The 15,117-nt window shown below is 42.9% G+C and overlaps 1 long non-coding RNA gene across 2 annotated transcripts in view; it reads left to right on the forward strand.

Annotated features, from left to right (window-relative positions):
* The window catches only part of LOC147017905 (uncharacterized), a 70,963-nt gene extending 63,278 nt beyond the window's left edge, over positions 1-7,685 (forward strand). For both annotated transcript variants that reach the window (XR_015062181.1, XR_015062182.1), the window contains 2 exons: positions 2,943-3,033; positions 6,712-7,685. This is a non-coding gene — a long non-coding RNA (uncharacterized LOC147017905). The remainder of the gene's footprint in view (positions 1-2,942; positions 3,034-6,711) is intronic.
* The last annotated feature ends 7,432 nt before the right edge of the window (positions 7,686-15,117 follow it).

The raw sequence follows: 15,117 nt of genomic DNA on the forward strand, positions 1-15,117 counted from the left end.
CTTTAAGCATGGAAGGAAGTGAGATGGGATGTGCTCCCAGATGTGCAGAGGGCTGGCAGATTTGATTGACCTGGAAATTTGCCCAGATCAAGGAATTAATTATGGAGGTGCATCGCATTGATGTGGCCAAAATATCCATCGTGCGCTTACACTTTGGCATGTCCAAGGTCTCTGAATGATCCTTCCCACAAGACCTCAGCAGTTAAGATCACAGCATCGGCTGGAATCATGTTGGGAACTTCTTCAACAGTCATAGATATAGCCGACTTTATCATTCGTCTGAAAAGTGGGAACAAAATGTGGCATCATGGCTTGGATCCCAAGAGCAAATTACAATCTGTGCAATGGCAGCACAACAGATCAGCCACCCAATAATTTTCCCACTCAATATTCAGCCAGAAAGTTCATGGCTTCGATTTTCTGGGATGCCAAGGGAATCCTGCTGATTTACTGTATGAGTAACAAAACTACAATCACAACGGAATACTATGCCAGATTCATGCAAATATTGTCGCAGGCCATCAAGAAAAATTGACGAGAGATGTTGACCAAAGGTGTGCTCCGACTTTATTATTACGTGCCTGCAAATGGCCGAAGTTTCACAGACTTCCATTCATGACTGTGGCTTTGATCAGATGGATAAACCCACCCGTGTACACGTAGACCTAATTGATTCATTTCACATGCAACCTGTGACTGCTGGTTCCATCATTGCTGGAAACACGGCTGTACCGCTGATGCAGTGACCCCTGTAGATTATGGCAGGAATTTGGAATTTTGTCATGGTGCCGGCTATAGCTTGCTTACCCTTTGTGAAGGACACCACAAAGGACACTGAGGGGATGCTCTTCGCACCATAGGATCTTTTTACTTTGATGTACAACAACTAATACTGGCAGATGGGACACCCAGTTTAACGTCCATCCGAGGGAAGGCACACACATTGATGCCTCGCCTGCCTGTAAAACACGAGGATGAGTTGGGCCGAGATGCAAACCCAGTTGAGATGGCTCAGAGACAAGTGTGCATACCTTTATCCTCTCTCTCTCTCTCTCTCTCTCTCTCTCTCTCTCTCTCTCTCTCTCTCTCTCTCTCTCTCTCTCTCTCTGTCTCTGTCTCTGTCTCTGTCTCTGTCTCTGTCTCTGTCTCTGTCTCTGTCTCTGTCTCTGTCTGTGTGTGTCTCTGTCTCTCTCTGTGTGTGCCTCTGTCTCTCTGTCTCTCTCTCTCTCTCTCTCTCTCTCTCTCTCTCTCTCTCTCTCTCTCTCTCTCTCTCTCTCTCTCTCTCTCTCTCTCTCTCTCTCTCTGTCTCTGTCTCTGTCTCTGTCTCTGTCTCTGTCTCTGTCTCTCTCTGTGTGTCTCTGTCCCTCTCTCTGTGTGTGTCTCTGTCTCTCTCTCTGTGTGTGTCTCTGTGTGTGTCTCTGTCTCTCTCTCTGTCTCTCTCTCTCTCTCTGTCTCTCTCTCTCTCTCTCTCTCTCTCTCTCTCTCTCTCTCTCTCTCTCTCTCTCTCTCTCTCTCTCTCTCTCTCTCTCTCTCTCTCTCTCTCTCTCCCCCCTCTCTCATCCCATTCATATGGCCCTTGATTCAATGATGACCAGGAACTGACAAGCAACCAAGACATGATTGAAGAAGTAATACTAGAACGGGCACTCGGTAGAGCGCATACCTTCGCCGTCGCAACTTTTTTCCGGGCACATTTGAAAAACGTCATTTTAAAACGTCCATGACGTCACAACCGTCAGTCCGATTGACGTCAAATTTGGTGTGTAACCTCCTTGAAGGCAGTCAAACAAAATGGAATGATAAACACTGAAAAATTAAAAAGTTGAAAAATGACGTCATCTTTTGACGTCATTTTGACGCACTTCCGGGGATGTCACGTCCAATCGGGGACTACCATTCTGAAAGCTCGTAGTTCACTGAACGTTTTAACGTTGGTTTCATGTCAATAGCTCTATTAGATCTGAAGCTATGCCTACAAGTATATTTTGACCTTGAGTGTGACCTTGACCTTGACTACAGAGTTAATTGGCAAAACCTGTACATCAATAAACAGATATTTTGGTACTGATCCTAATGCCTGGATTTGGGAGACTTTGCTTTATAAATTATATAGATATTTGAATGTAAAATATCAGGACATTTTAGCCACAATTGAAAAAACGTCATGTTAAAACGTCAATGACGTCATAACGGTCAGTCTGATCGAAGTCAAATTTGGTGTGTGACGTCCTTAAGGTAAGTCCTACAAAACGGTATGATCAAAACTGATGAGATCGAAAATTTACGTCATCTTGTGACATCATTTAGACGCACTTCCGATGACGTTACGTCAAATCCGACACTACATGTCCGAAAGGTATCTCCTCATGGAACAATATGGCGGTGGTTGCATGTCGATAGCTGTATTATGAAGGAAGTTATGCTCAAAAGAGTGTTTTTGACCTTTTCATGACTTTGACCTTGCCCTTTGACCCTATCGCTCCCAAAATCTAATCAAATCGTCCTTGGATACTCACGAATTATCCCACCAAATTTCATGCAATTCGGTTTAATACTTTCTGAGTTATGCGAATAACAAACAAACACACATATTCACAAATAAATAAATACACAGCGACCAAAACATAACCTTTTGCAGAATGCGAAGGTAATAAACACCTCTATTTTAATGGCATTTGCAGTATGAAGGAGAAATTGAGCGAGTGCATTGAAGTCAAGGATACCTGGTCTGATATATATTTTAAGGTATATAAAAAAATTACGTCTTGAACTTTTGTGAGTGTCTCATTCCTAAAACTTTTTGAATGTCCCTCTTAGTACACACACACAGCCATTGACCTTGGGGAAGAGTCGGAGTGGGGGGTGGGGGGAGTGAGTTATTTTCTGAAACACACTGAGTACTGGCAGAGCAACTTCATGTTGGTGTTTTTTTTTCTCTGCAGTCAGTGGAGAACTTTTCAGGACAAATATTCCCCCAGGCTCCCTCCTCAAAGGATGCAATCCACAGGGTTTGCTCTATCCTCAAACTAAAAGGTGAGCTTCAAGGAGGAAGCAGCACATGCCATTTATAAAAAGTCTTTGGTTTTTCAATTTATTTTATTTCTTTTTTTCTTCCTCTCTGTTTTTTTTTATTATTTTGATTGGATAAGACTCCACCAGCATCTAAATCAGGCTGCTGACCTCCCACACTCTAAGCAGAGCTCCTACCACAATGCCACTGAGTCTGCTCAACACTGCTTTTTACACAAATCAACTGAATTTTATGATGAGAAGGTCCACAGTAGCGTTTTTAACATCAATTTATCTCTCAAAGATATTTTCTAGACCATTGCAACCTCTTCAGTGACATCTAATGACATTTCTCATTTATGCATGCAGAAAAGTCTGGTCTCATGTGCAACCTCTCTTGCCACCTGCCAGAGACACTGATTAGCAACTGTTATTGTTACTGAAAACGATGTACCAATTATTTACTGTACATGTGTCCGAGCATGATATCCATGTTAAATCTGCTCTTTCTAGGCTCTTGCAAGGCTGGATGTATCTCATCATTACAGTGTATTGTCTGTGAGTCTGATGGTTGGGGATTTGCGATCTTTGGCTTCCAAGCCTCAGATTTGTCATTATCCCTGTCGGCTTACACAAAGCACGATATTGTGTATAATCATGGGAAACTATTATGTTATAGAAAATCGAGTTAACGACTTCTACTCACCGCTAACCATTGATGACTTCGCTCAGTCTGAGCAGTGTCTAATAAACTGTTAAGCTTGAGTACGGATGAATAGTCAAAGTTCAAAAAGAAGCAAGAAATGGCATATCACCAGTGTGCCAATTCGACGCCATGTCCTAGAAATAATATTATCCACTCATTGACTCGTGTGTCATAAATGTACATTGCCTATGGGAATAAGCTGCTCCCCAAAAGGGGTATGATGAAAAAAGTTCCACACTTGAAAAGAGTGAAAACCCACTGAAGATGGAGCCATGATGAGACACGTGGTATGCCGCTGTGGGTGCAGGGAGCAAAGTGCTGCTGGAGGAAAGAGCCACGAAAAGACACGTGGTACAAAGCTCTGTGAGTCAAGAGAGGAAATGCGTCGCTGAAGATTGGGCTGCGAATGCAGTTTAACTCCAGTGAACTCCAGTGAATTTTGGTTTAACTCCAGTGACACTCCAGTCCATGAGTTATTTACACGATGGTGTAAAATCTGAGCTGCAGGCAGGAAAAGCGTTGTCAAACTACTATTCAAGCCTTCCTCAATGCCCGTCCCTCGAGGGGGGAATCCAAGAGCCTGATAGTGGTGTGGGGCAAAATGATTGGTTGGAAACCAGATTTAAAAAACCACACTACACTACTGTCATAGGTTGGACAAGTCAATGAAACAAAGTTAATTTTGTAAAAGTACCAACAAATTGGCACCAATGAAAAGTCCACAACAAGTAGCTCCCTCCGATATCGCTAGTGACAAGAATTTGTCAACAGGATGAAAGCGTAAACATTGTAGTGAAAGTGTAAATGGATGAAAGCCAAAACAAAGTGTAAACGGCTGGTGTAAACATTGTAGTGTAAACCAATGAACAGTACCAAGGTTTCAAGTTTCAAAAAAGTGTACAAAACGAGCTGGCAAACGGACATGATGGCGAGACCGTGTCTTCCTTGCCACTGACACTTGAGGAACAGCTGGTGTTGGTGCTGGTTGCAAGTGAGCAGTTGTAGGTGACGCATGTGCTGACACTTGAGGAACAGCTGCTGGTGCTGGTACTGGATGCAAGTGAGGTGTTACAGGTAACGCCTGTGCAGTAGTCCGGTCCTGTTCAACAAAAGCAGGCTTCAACCTGTCAATGCTGACGGTATGTTTTCCATTGCTGTTGATAATGAAAAACTTGTGAGCACAGTGGATGACTTCAAGCGGTCTGTCATATGGGGGTAGGAGTGCCTTCCTCACCACGTCGTGTCGCACAAAGAGATGAGTACAACTCTAAATATCTGAATTTGTCTGGGTTTTCCTGTGCTATGGCCTGGTAGGTGTCGGCTTCAGCGTTCTTGTGTGCATCCGTAGTCTATGTACATCGTTGCTGGGATCCAAGTCATGATTAAACTGACTAGGTGCCACAAACTGTCCTGGCAACTTGAGAGTTATGCCAAAAACGAACTCAGCAGCACAGCACCCTAAATCAGGCTTAACCATAGTTCGGATAACTAACAAGACGATAGGAGGACTCTCCATCCATTTTGTATTTGCATGGGCTTTCAGAGACACTTTCAACTGTCGATGGAATTGTTCCTCGAGCCCATGAGGTGACGGGTGATAAGCTGTGGTTTGGGTTCTCCTCCTGCCAAGTAGATCAGACAAAGCTTGGAAAAGTGTTGATTCAAACTGACGACCTCAGTCTGTGGTTATTGATGAGGGTGCACCAAACAGAACTAACCGATGTGTGATGTAAGATGAATGCATGTGCTCCTGGTTGGGGATCTGCTCTCTGGTTGGGGATGGGTATTGCTACTTGGCAAATGAGTAAAATGATCAATGCATGTGAGCAGGTATGTATTGCCATCTAATGGAGGTAGAGGTCCAGCTAGATCAATGTGAACGTGCTTGAATCTGGCATCTGGTGTAGGAAACGTGCCAAGAGGAGACCTGATGTGTCTATGTATTTTGGATTTCTGGTATTATATGCAGATTGTGGACCAGTCTCTGACATCACAATTCATTCCTGATGCAGGTTTTCAAGAATCACTGCTCACCTTCACCCTTTCATTCCTCTTTTTTCCTGCCTTTGGAACAAACTCCCAAACTCTCTTCAATCCCGCTATTCCCTCCAGGTCTTCAAAACAGTTGTTCACCACCATCTCTTATCTTCTCCCATCCAAGACTATGATCTTTTCTACCACCGCCAATCCACCCCAAACCTACCTCCTCCAAATATCCCTGCTTTCCTTCCTGAAAGTTCCTGTCATGTGAGGACCTGAAAGTCCCTGTAGTGTCCATCTTGTTTACACTGTGTACCCCACCCCATCCCTCTCCCTTCCACAGATCTCCTCCTATCTCTGTACCCCACTGTTTTTTGCCTTCCCTCTACCACCGTCTTGTTTCCTCCTCCCCTTGTACGTTCTGTGTGTTGGCTCTCATACGAGCCCCGACAGTGCATACAAAAAAACAGGCAAAAGGCCGAGTCATGAAATGTTGGGTAGCTTTGATGCCAGGCTGACACAAATTGTGTAAAGCATTAAAAACCACATCCGTACTCGCAAGGGACATAAGGGCAATCAAACGTGGATGTTAGTGCAATCATGTTTCACCTGTGGAAACGTCATTGACAATCCTACCCTCGGTACCTCTTTGAACTGGAATGACATTGAATTGGTTTGCAGTCTTTGAAGCTGCTCATCATACCGTTGGGCATCAGCTATGGCAGTGAAATCAATGATGTTAAATGCATCCAGTGCATTTACGTCAACAAGGGATAGTGCATCTGCTGCAGAGTTGTTTTTGCCACTGATGTGCCTCATGTTCATCGTGAACTGAGAGATAAAATCAAGATGTCATACGAGAGTGACGATCAGGTCCTGACTTGAAAGCCTAGGTCATTGGCTTGTGATCCGTAGAGATAGAGAATGTCCTCCTTTCTAGCATATTCTGAAAGTGTTTGAAACCCTGTAGGCTACTAGAAATTCTCTCCCAAATATACTATTTCTGGTTTCTGCAGGTTGAAAACGCTTTGAGAAAAAGGAGAGTGGTTGCCAGGCGTCATCTACATTTTGCTGCAAAACTCCTCATACTCCGACGCCCGAGGCATAGACGAAGAGCCATAGTGGCGCTTCAGCTTTTGGATGAATAAGAAGTGTGGCCTCAGTTCCGGTTGTGGCAAATAATGCCATATTCGTTCCAGTTTCCATTGTGGGGGTGCAAGTGAGTAAGAACAGCTCAGAGGAAGCATTTGTTGTCATTGTTTTGAACATTAACAACTGCTTTTTAAAGTTCTATTACTCTTAGCAAATCAATATAGGAAGAAGCTTGATAAGGATCCGGTTTCAAGATGTGCATATCTAAGAAAATGATTTTCCCAATGTTAAATCCACTTCCTTCTGTGTTATCATCAACATCGATTTCATACCTCCGAAGTTTATCATAAACATTACAATCCTGGAAACCTTGAAATGAAGAAATTAAATAAGGGTCTGTTCTCATATAAGGTGTTTCTTCTTTCAACTTGTTTCTTTTATTGTCTTCTTATGTCAAATATAATTTTACTCCCATATAGAATTTAATGGTATTAAATTCCCTCATGCTCTTGTTAGTTAAAGTTTCAACAGCCCAATGAACTTTCACAATTGCTCCAGCTACCGATTTTGGTTCTGGCTCTTTAAACCTAAAAATTATTGTATTTATATGATCTTTAAATGCCCCATCCGTTTTTTCAACAACAAACCTGACTGCATCTTCTGAGTTTGTTTTATTTTGTGTGTTTGCATGATTGAAGATGTCTTTTTTAACTACGTTTTAGAAAGTCCGTTGAACATATATCACAATGTTGTTTTTCTTGCTGTACAGGTTGGATTCGTTGAAATATATTGAGTGTGTGTTTGCATGATTGTAAGTGTTTGTTGTAATGTGTGTAGTCCTTTTTGCAAACATCACAATGAGTTATATTCACCATATTTATATAACAAAAAGATGATTTTCTAGGATATATATATATATATATATATATATATATATATATATATATATATATATATATATATATATGTATATATGTATGTATATATATATATGTATGTATATATATATATATATATATATATATATATATATATATATGTATATATATGTATATATATATATATATATATATATATATATATATATATATATATATATATATATATATATATATATATATATATATATATATATATATATATATATATATATATATATATATATATATATATATATATATATACACAGTAGACTAGGTGTAAGTCGGCAGCGTGTAACTCGTCACTTCGCCTAAGTCGGCAGCGTCAAAAAGTCCCGAATTTATCTCATGTTAAATCCCTTTGAATAAAGGGTCATCCCTCTGTAAGTCGTCATCTCTAAGTCGTCACTTCGTCTAAGTCGTCAGATGTTGTCCATTCCCACGTAATGGAAACTCAAGTAAATTACCACTCCTAACTCGTCACACGGAACTGCTGCCTCATGAGAAGCCCGATTTCATGGAATCGTGATGCTCGCTCATTAGTGTATACCGCCAGTGATAGGCTATTTATAACTGCGTACACACGTTGATCGCACTGCAGGCAGGACAATGGCGACTAAGCGTAAGCTTACAACTAAAACCTACCAAGAAAAATACGACATTATCCAGTTTTGCGAGGCAAATCCACTGATGAAGAAAACAGACATAGCTGAGAAGTTGGACATCAAACGGCAGACATTGAACGATATCTTGAAGAATAAGGGCAAGATATTTGGACAAGTGGAGAAGATCGTGAGGCCGGTGGGAAGTGTGAAATGCGTGAAATGTGTGTCATTTGAAGATGTCGATGACGCGCTCATCATCTGGTTTCGGCAAATGTCGGCTCAGCCAAATATTAGGTTTCGGCCGATTCGGCCGATTTGGCCAAATATTCGGCCGATACTGTCTTTCGGTGGAGGATTGCCCAGCCAACATGATGAAATACAATGACCGGTTTGAATCCTTTCTCATGCACCAGATGCCCAAGAGTTTGAGGCAGTCAAACATAATAGATTACTTCGCGAAGAAGTAAAGGATCGATCGAGCTTAGTGTTGAAGTCTGATCATGGTTTTATATTGGCTTGTTTTGTACGTTACCGCACTCACTTACACATAGGCATTGAGTGGTAATCATCACCACGATGACTGTGTGTCATGTAATTTGTCACCATACCATCACCGATGGTATACGAGTTGTCTTACAGAGTTGTTCATTATCTTTACTTTTGATAAACTGATTCATGAATTCCATCTTGGCTTGATCACTTTCCAACTCACCAACTCACCCCCACCTATGCCCCGAGGATTGTGTTTTCCTTTTGGTACAATAGCCGGCTCTCACACATATGAGTCCAGGCCACGCACGACTTCATCCTTCACCCCACAGTCATCATAAATGTTCACATACGCGTAAGTCGTCACATTTCTAAGTCGTCACTTTTTTCTCAGTCCCCCGATGGTGACGACTTATGCCTAGTCTACTGTATATATATATATATATATATATATATATGTATATATATATATATATATATATATATATATATACACACATATATATATACACACACACACACACACACACACACACACACACACACACACACACACACACACACACACACACACACACACACACACACACTTTTGTGATTAAAATAAAATTTTCTAAATTAAATCTCTTACTTATTTATAGATAATTTTGTCTTTAAAATGAAATTTTCTTGGTGAAATCCCTTACTGATTTATAGATACTTTTGTCTTTCAAATAAAATGTTGGTGAAATCTCTTACTGATCACTTAGAAGATTTTATTTTAAAGACAAAAGTATCTATAAATCAGTAAGAGATGTAGATACTTTTGTCCTTAAAATAAAATCGTGGTGAAATCTGTTACTGATTTATGGATAGTTTTGTCTTAAAATATAATATTGGTGAAATCTCTTACGGATCACTTAGAAGATTTCATTTTTAAACAAAAGTATTTATAAATCAATAAGAGATGTCGATACTTTTGTCTTTAAAATAAAATATTGGTGAAATCTCTTGCTGATCACTTGGAAGATTTTATTTTAAGCTCAAAAGTATCCATACATCATAAAAAGATGATTTTTCTCGGACCTATTTATATGTTATATTTTTGTGTTTAAAACAAAATTTTCTTGGTGAAATCTCTTCTTGATTTATACATATTTTTGTGCTTAAAATATCATATTGTTCATATTTCAAAATAAATTCAAAACGGCTACCAATAAATATTTGTTGGGTTTTTATTTTTTTAAAACACCTTCTAATCTGATAACTTTCATCACCATCGAGAATGTTGATAAATAATATTTTGGGGTTTGGGTCTTAGGTTAAATATCTTTGTTGAGTTGAGACAAAATGATAAACCTCCCTCAGCGTTCTGCTTTGTGGTCCTCCTGAACCACATATCATTTTAAAATTGCAGTAAATTATTTTTCCATTGTTTTCTTTATATCCATTATATATATTTAAACATCTCAGTCTGTGTGCTTTATTTATGGTTGTCTTGGTTATTCCTTCAATGATACGTTTTTTATTTTGCCAAAACGAAGTTTTTGCAAGTTATGTTAGTCAGCTTGTATTTTTTTTTGTTTGTCTGTAATCATGTATCGATCACTCTGCAGAGCACAGTTATCATTGGAAATTTTTGTAACTTCGCATATCAGAGTCCTATAGAGGTCCCTTTCAGCGCATAAAATTTTCAAGGTCAAGGTCAAAGGTCAAGGTCACTTTGTCGCAAATCAGGGGAGTCGACAAAACCCTTATTTTTTGAGTAATTTTGATCGGATCGTCTTCAAACTTCATGGGAATATAGTTCATGGTCTGGCGCTCAGCTGATTAATTTTTGGTGGCGATCGGCCTTGACCTTCATGGTTAGCGCTGGAGGTCGAAAGTTTTTGACCCCAAGGTCAAATTTTGAAATCTTCGGTACCATATCGTGTAATACCTCAAATTGAACACCTCGAGGAGTGCTTTCTAGATATGTCAAGCTTGAGACATTATGACGTTATTTGGTGACGTTATGAGGCAAACGCATATTTTTCATGGTTATCTGTAGAACGATTCTCATCGGAATCTCTCGTAGGCAGATATTCCTCAAGGAGTCGCTCCTGGTGGATAGCAGTTCTGTTCACCTCAGTGTGACCTTAAAGAAGTCACACGTGGTCACCTTTTGGCAAGATACGGGTCACCCTGCGGGTGACATTGGTTTTATTTTTTTATTATTAATAAATTATTTGTCGATTTCCAACCTGTCCGTGTTTGTCCTTTCCTTCCATTGGTCGAGCATTGTCCGAACCTAGATAGACTGGGAGGTAATTACCACAGATTTGACCAAAAATCGTCAGCACGCACCAGCAGTTAAAATGCTCAGCCACCCTAATTAAAATTGAATCAAGATAACATTGATGCTTTGCCGAGGGCACGCTCCCTGCTCAGGTAACCACGTGACCTCTAGTGATACAGAATAATTATACAGTGGACAATGGAACTCGTGGTTGACTGGGTGGCATTCATGGTTTTAAAACAACCCACTGCACCACAATGTTAATTGTGAGCGGTGGCTCCAGGTCCCGCTCTACCGAGGACAACCTGGGATTAATCCCCCTGAGTGACAAGCTGGTGTCTCGGTACCCATGGCCGCAACAATAAATATATATATATATATATATATATATATATATATATATGTATATGTATATATATATATATATATATATATATATATATGTATATATATATATATATATATATATATATATATATATATATATATTTGTTGTGGGCCGGGTATCGGCGACGAGCATGACCGCTGGGTGGAGCTGGGTTCGGTTGACTCTACCGAACACCCGGAATCTAGATATTACCTTTCGGAAAACTCCGAGGGTACGGGTCCCTTACAGGACCGTGAATCGTCAATAAATCAACCACGTGGTACAGGGTTATTTGCCAAACTTCAAAATATCTTGAGGCCCACGTGGCGAACTACCGAGTATTCACACCCTCGACAGAACTCGAACGGGAGGAGTCGTTTCCGTGCTTGACCCATGCGTAACCCGAGCGGATGGTTACCGAGGTCCCTCGGTCCAAATGCACACAACTACGGCAGCAACGGCCTTTTTAATTCCCCTAACTATCTTGTGCTCTGTTGTCGTTCTTACTTTAATGCATGTTCCATTTAATCTACGTAGCTAAGCTACATTCTCACTACACATTCCATGTCCGTCCATGTCTCCCAAAATCCATTTCCCAATTCTAAATCTGACCTAAAATCCCTCTAACGAGTCCATGGGCCCCATGGAGGATGGCTCATGCCCCCATGAGGCAGGTCTATCTAAGCTAAATCCATCCCGCTAACTAATGCTCCTATGCCCAAACAGGATGCTTGCCACATCCTGCCAGGGGCCGTATACTTGGAGCGAAGCTTTTTATTTAATTTTTGGTGGTTTATGGCACGCCCGTTCGTCCCTTCCATCGGTTGATACGTGCAGCCTTGTCGTCGCCCTGTGCATCACAAACAGCGCTCGCTTTCGACGGATTCCCCACGCGAGCCAATGTGTGCAGCTCACCCGCAACTCGCGCTGGGAAATCCCTGGTGACCTCACTCGCTTACGGAACTTGTACGGCTTGCCGTGCAGGCCCACTCGAGCGTGTCATCCTGGGAACTCGCTCCGCGCGTTCCGTGAACGGAACACGCGGCGCATAGCATGTGATGCCTCACACACGCACTCGCATGGGGACCCCTCCGTTCCAAATTCCCACAACACTCGCCTATATTTTCGCCGTCCACGTGGCCGGCTTGTATCCAATGTGGAACGTTTCCGGGCCGGATCGCGAGGACGCGCACGTGCAGGCCGTGCGTGAAACACGCCATGGACCTCGTATGAGCCATCGCGCGAACCCGGCGCGGAAGCCAAATTAACCCTTTGTGGCCTATTTAGCTTGCCACTCGTGTCTCCCGTCTGGACCGGTCCATGTACCATTTCCATGCATGCACTCACGCATGCCATGTTACTCACACCATACTTACCTTCTGGCACACTCGCACCACTCACACTCTTAACCACACACACTGGGACATTCATATCGGGGATTCATGCCACCACAAGCGATCCCGGGGTTTCCATACCCCCCAAGCTCCGCGTGTACCCGTTCACATCAGATATCCCCTCAACCTCGCATGGCTCGACCGGACCCACCTCATCGCGATATGCTTCAAGGGAGCATCCTGTCTCCCTTTGTACCTTAAGGAGGCTATCCTGCTGCTCGCACTGGGTCACGAAACATTCCACCAGATCGACTCCATTGTCCCTTCCTAACTCTATGTGTGTGTGCTCGTCTTTTACTTTATTTAATTCGTTCCCCTCTTTTGAAGTCTGTGTCTCCCTTTTTATTTCTGACTCCTCTCATGTCTCTACTAATTTTTCCTTCATCCCTTTTGTCTCTTAATTTCTCCGTCTCCGTCACCTCTTTTAATATTTCCGTCGTCCCCTCGTGTCTCACCCCACACGTTTCGGTCTCCCCATCAATTGTCGTGACGGCGTCACTCGTCCCCTCAACTTTAACCGTCTCCATCGCGGGCCGGACACAATTTGCACTCCCTCTGGTCGGTTCGGTCGCTCCACCACGTGGTGCCACCATTATGCCTCTAATGCCTGTCCTCATTGCCTCTTTCCCCGCTTGGAGGTTCAACCCCATGCTCTGCATTTTCCCTCACTGCGTTTGCATATCACCCTTTAGTGTTTGCATATCGTCCCTCAGTGCCTGCGCATTCGCATCCATTTTGGCATCCATCCGTTGCGCATTTGCGTCCATTTTGTTTTGCATTCCCCGCATTTCTTCTTTCAATTCCCCCCTCATTCCGTTCAGTATTTCCGCCAACTGGCTCAAGTCGAATGGACTCGGCAGAGCCGATCCGTCATGATGGTGTGCGGAACCGGCAGGGATCGGGGAGGAATTTGACGGGGGGGGGTTGTCATACGCCGCCCCTGTGCCCATTACGACTTCTGGGTTTGGTTGCGAGGGCACACCTTCTTGCATCGGGGTGTCCTGGACCATGGATTCTACTAAACCTGCACTACTACCACTACCCACCTGCTTCAGCCCGTCTTGGTTAGACATGTTGCGTGTTGGGAATAAAATATTTATATAGTCTAAATATTTTTATATTTTTAATAATAGACCTGACCTTCCCCTATGTCTAATGGGAATTAAGTGTACGTGTGCTGCGAAGTTATTTTATAGATAGGAGTTTTACCCCAACAACAACCCTCTGCTCGCGGCATTGTCCACGCTCTTCGCCCGATCGCCCGCCCGCATGCAGGCGTGTGGGTGGGCGGAATTCCATGCCCCAGGCGGTGTGGATTTCACACCAAATATGGTCACGAAGCGTTTCGCTCTGGCTTGGCTCCAAATATGGGCACGGAACGCTTCGTTCTGGCTTCGCACCAAATAAGGGTATGCGTCATTTTCCGCCCAATGGGCAATGCGAGGACCAAAACCGGGGCAGTCTTTTTCAAGAAGGCGGAGCCGCGACACGCCGTCCACCCAATGAGAGCAGGCGACGGAGGAGCGGACCCGGCCCCAAAAACGACCGGAAGAGATTGATGATTGCACAACGTCTGCTCGAGGCTCTTCTGTCTGGGTCTGCGGCTGACTGCATCCCGCGTATCCGAGGAGTCTTGTCTGGCGCGTTACAAGCAGTCGACCATCTCATCACGGGAGATCACCTCGTCTCGCCTCCTCTGGGTTCGGCTGCCCTGGTCTGTTCTTTGGCGCCTGGTGCTCCGGGAAGGTGGGGTCGTCCAGCCGCGCGAACGCGGCCAGGTAGCCAGCCAGCCACGTTCTCTTCCCTCAGCTCGTCTTCCCTCCCGAGCTGAAGGGGCAATAAAGACCTCGAGGTCCTTCTCTTTCCGACTCTGCTACTCCCCTGGTGGTCGTGCTCGCCACCGATACCCGGCCTCACAACAATATCTGTTAGGTTAGAATGTCATTGTATGACACCATGTCATCCCACACATGACATTAGTTTTTCGTGCTTGTTGTTTGTGTCCTTTGTAACGCCCTTAAGAACAGTAAGTTTATTATTTGGAATGATTTTCCATTTTTGGGACTGGCAGACAAGCAGACAGAGTGAAAATATTATCTCACTTCTGTCTGCGCATGTGCAGCCAGGATGAATTCTTAGCCGAGGTTTGTTGAAACGACACATTCGTCTTCTTGTTCATGTTCCAATTCGTGTTCAAAATATCGCATTCAATTTAAATACGTAGTTCCTCGATCGTAAACTGACGATCATAAACTGATAAGACAGACAGACGGACCGACACGAAACGATTGCTCAATC

This window comes from Eptatretus burgeri, chromosome 10 (assembly GCF_056783735.1).
Source record: "Eptatretus burgeri isolate ZD-2024b chromosome 10, Ebu_testis_v1, whole genome shotgun sequence".
Classification (NCBI taxonomy): domain Eukaryota; kingdom Metazoa; phylum Chordata; class Myxini; order Myxiniformes; family Myxinidae; genus Eptatretus; species Eptatretus burgeri.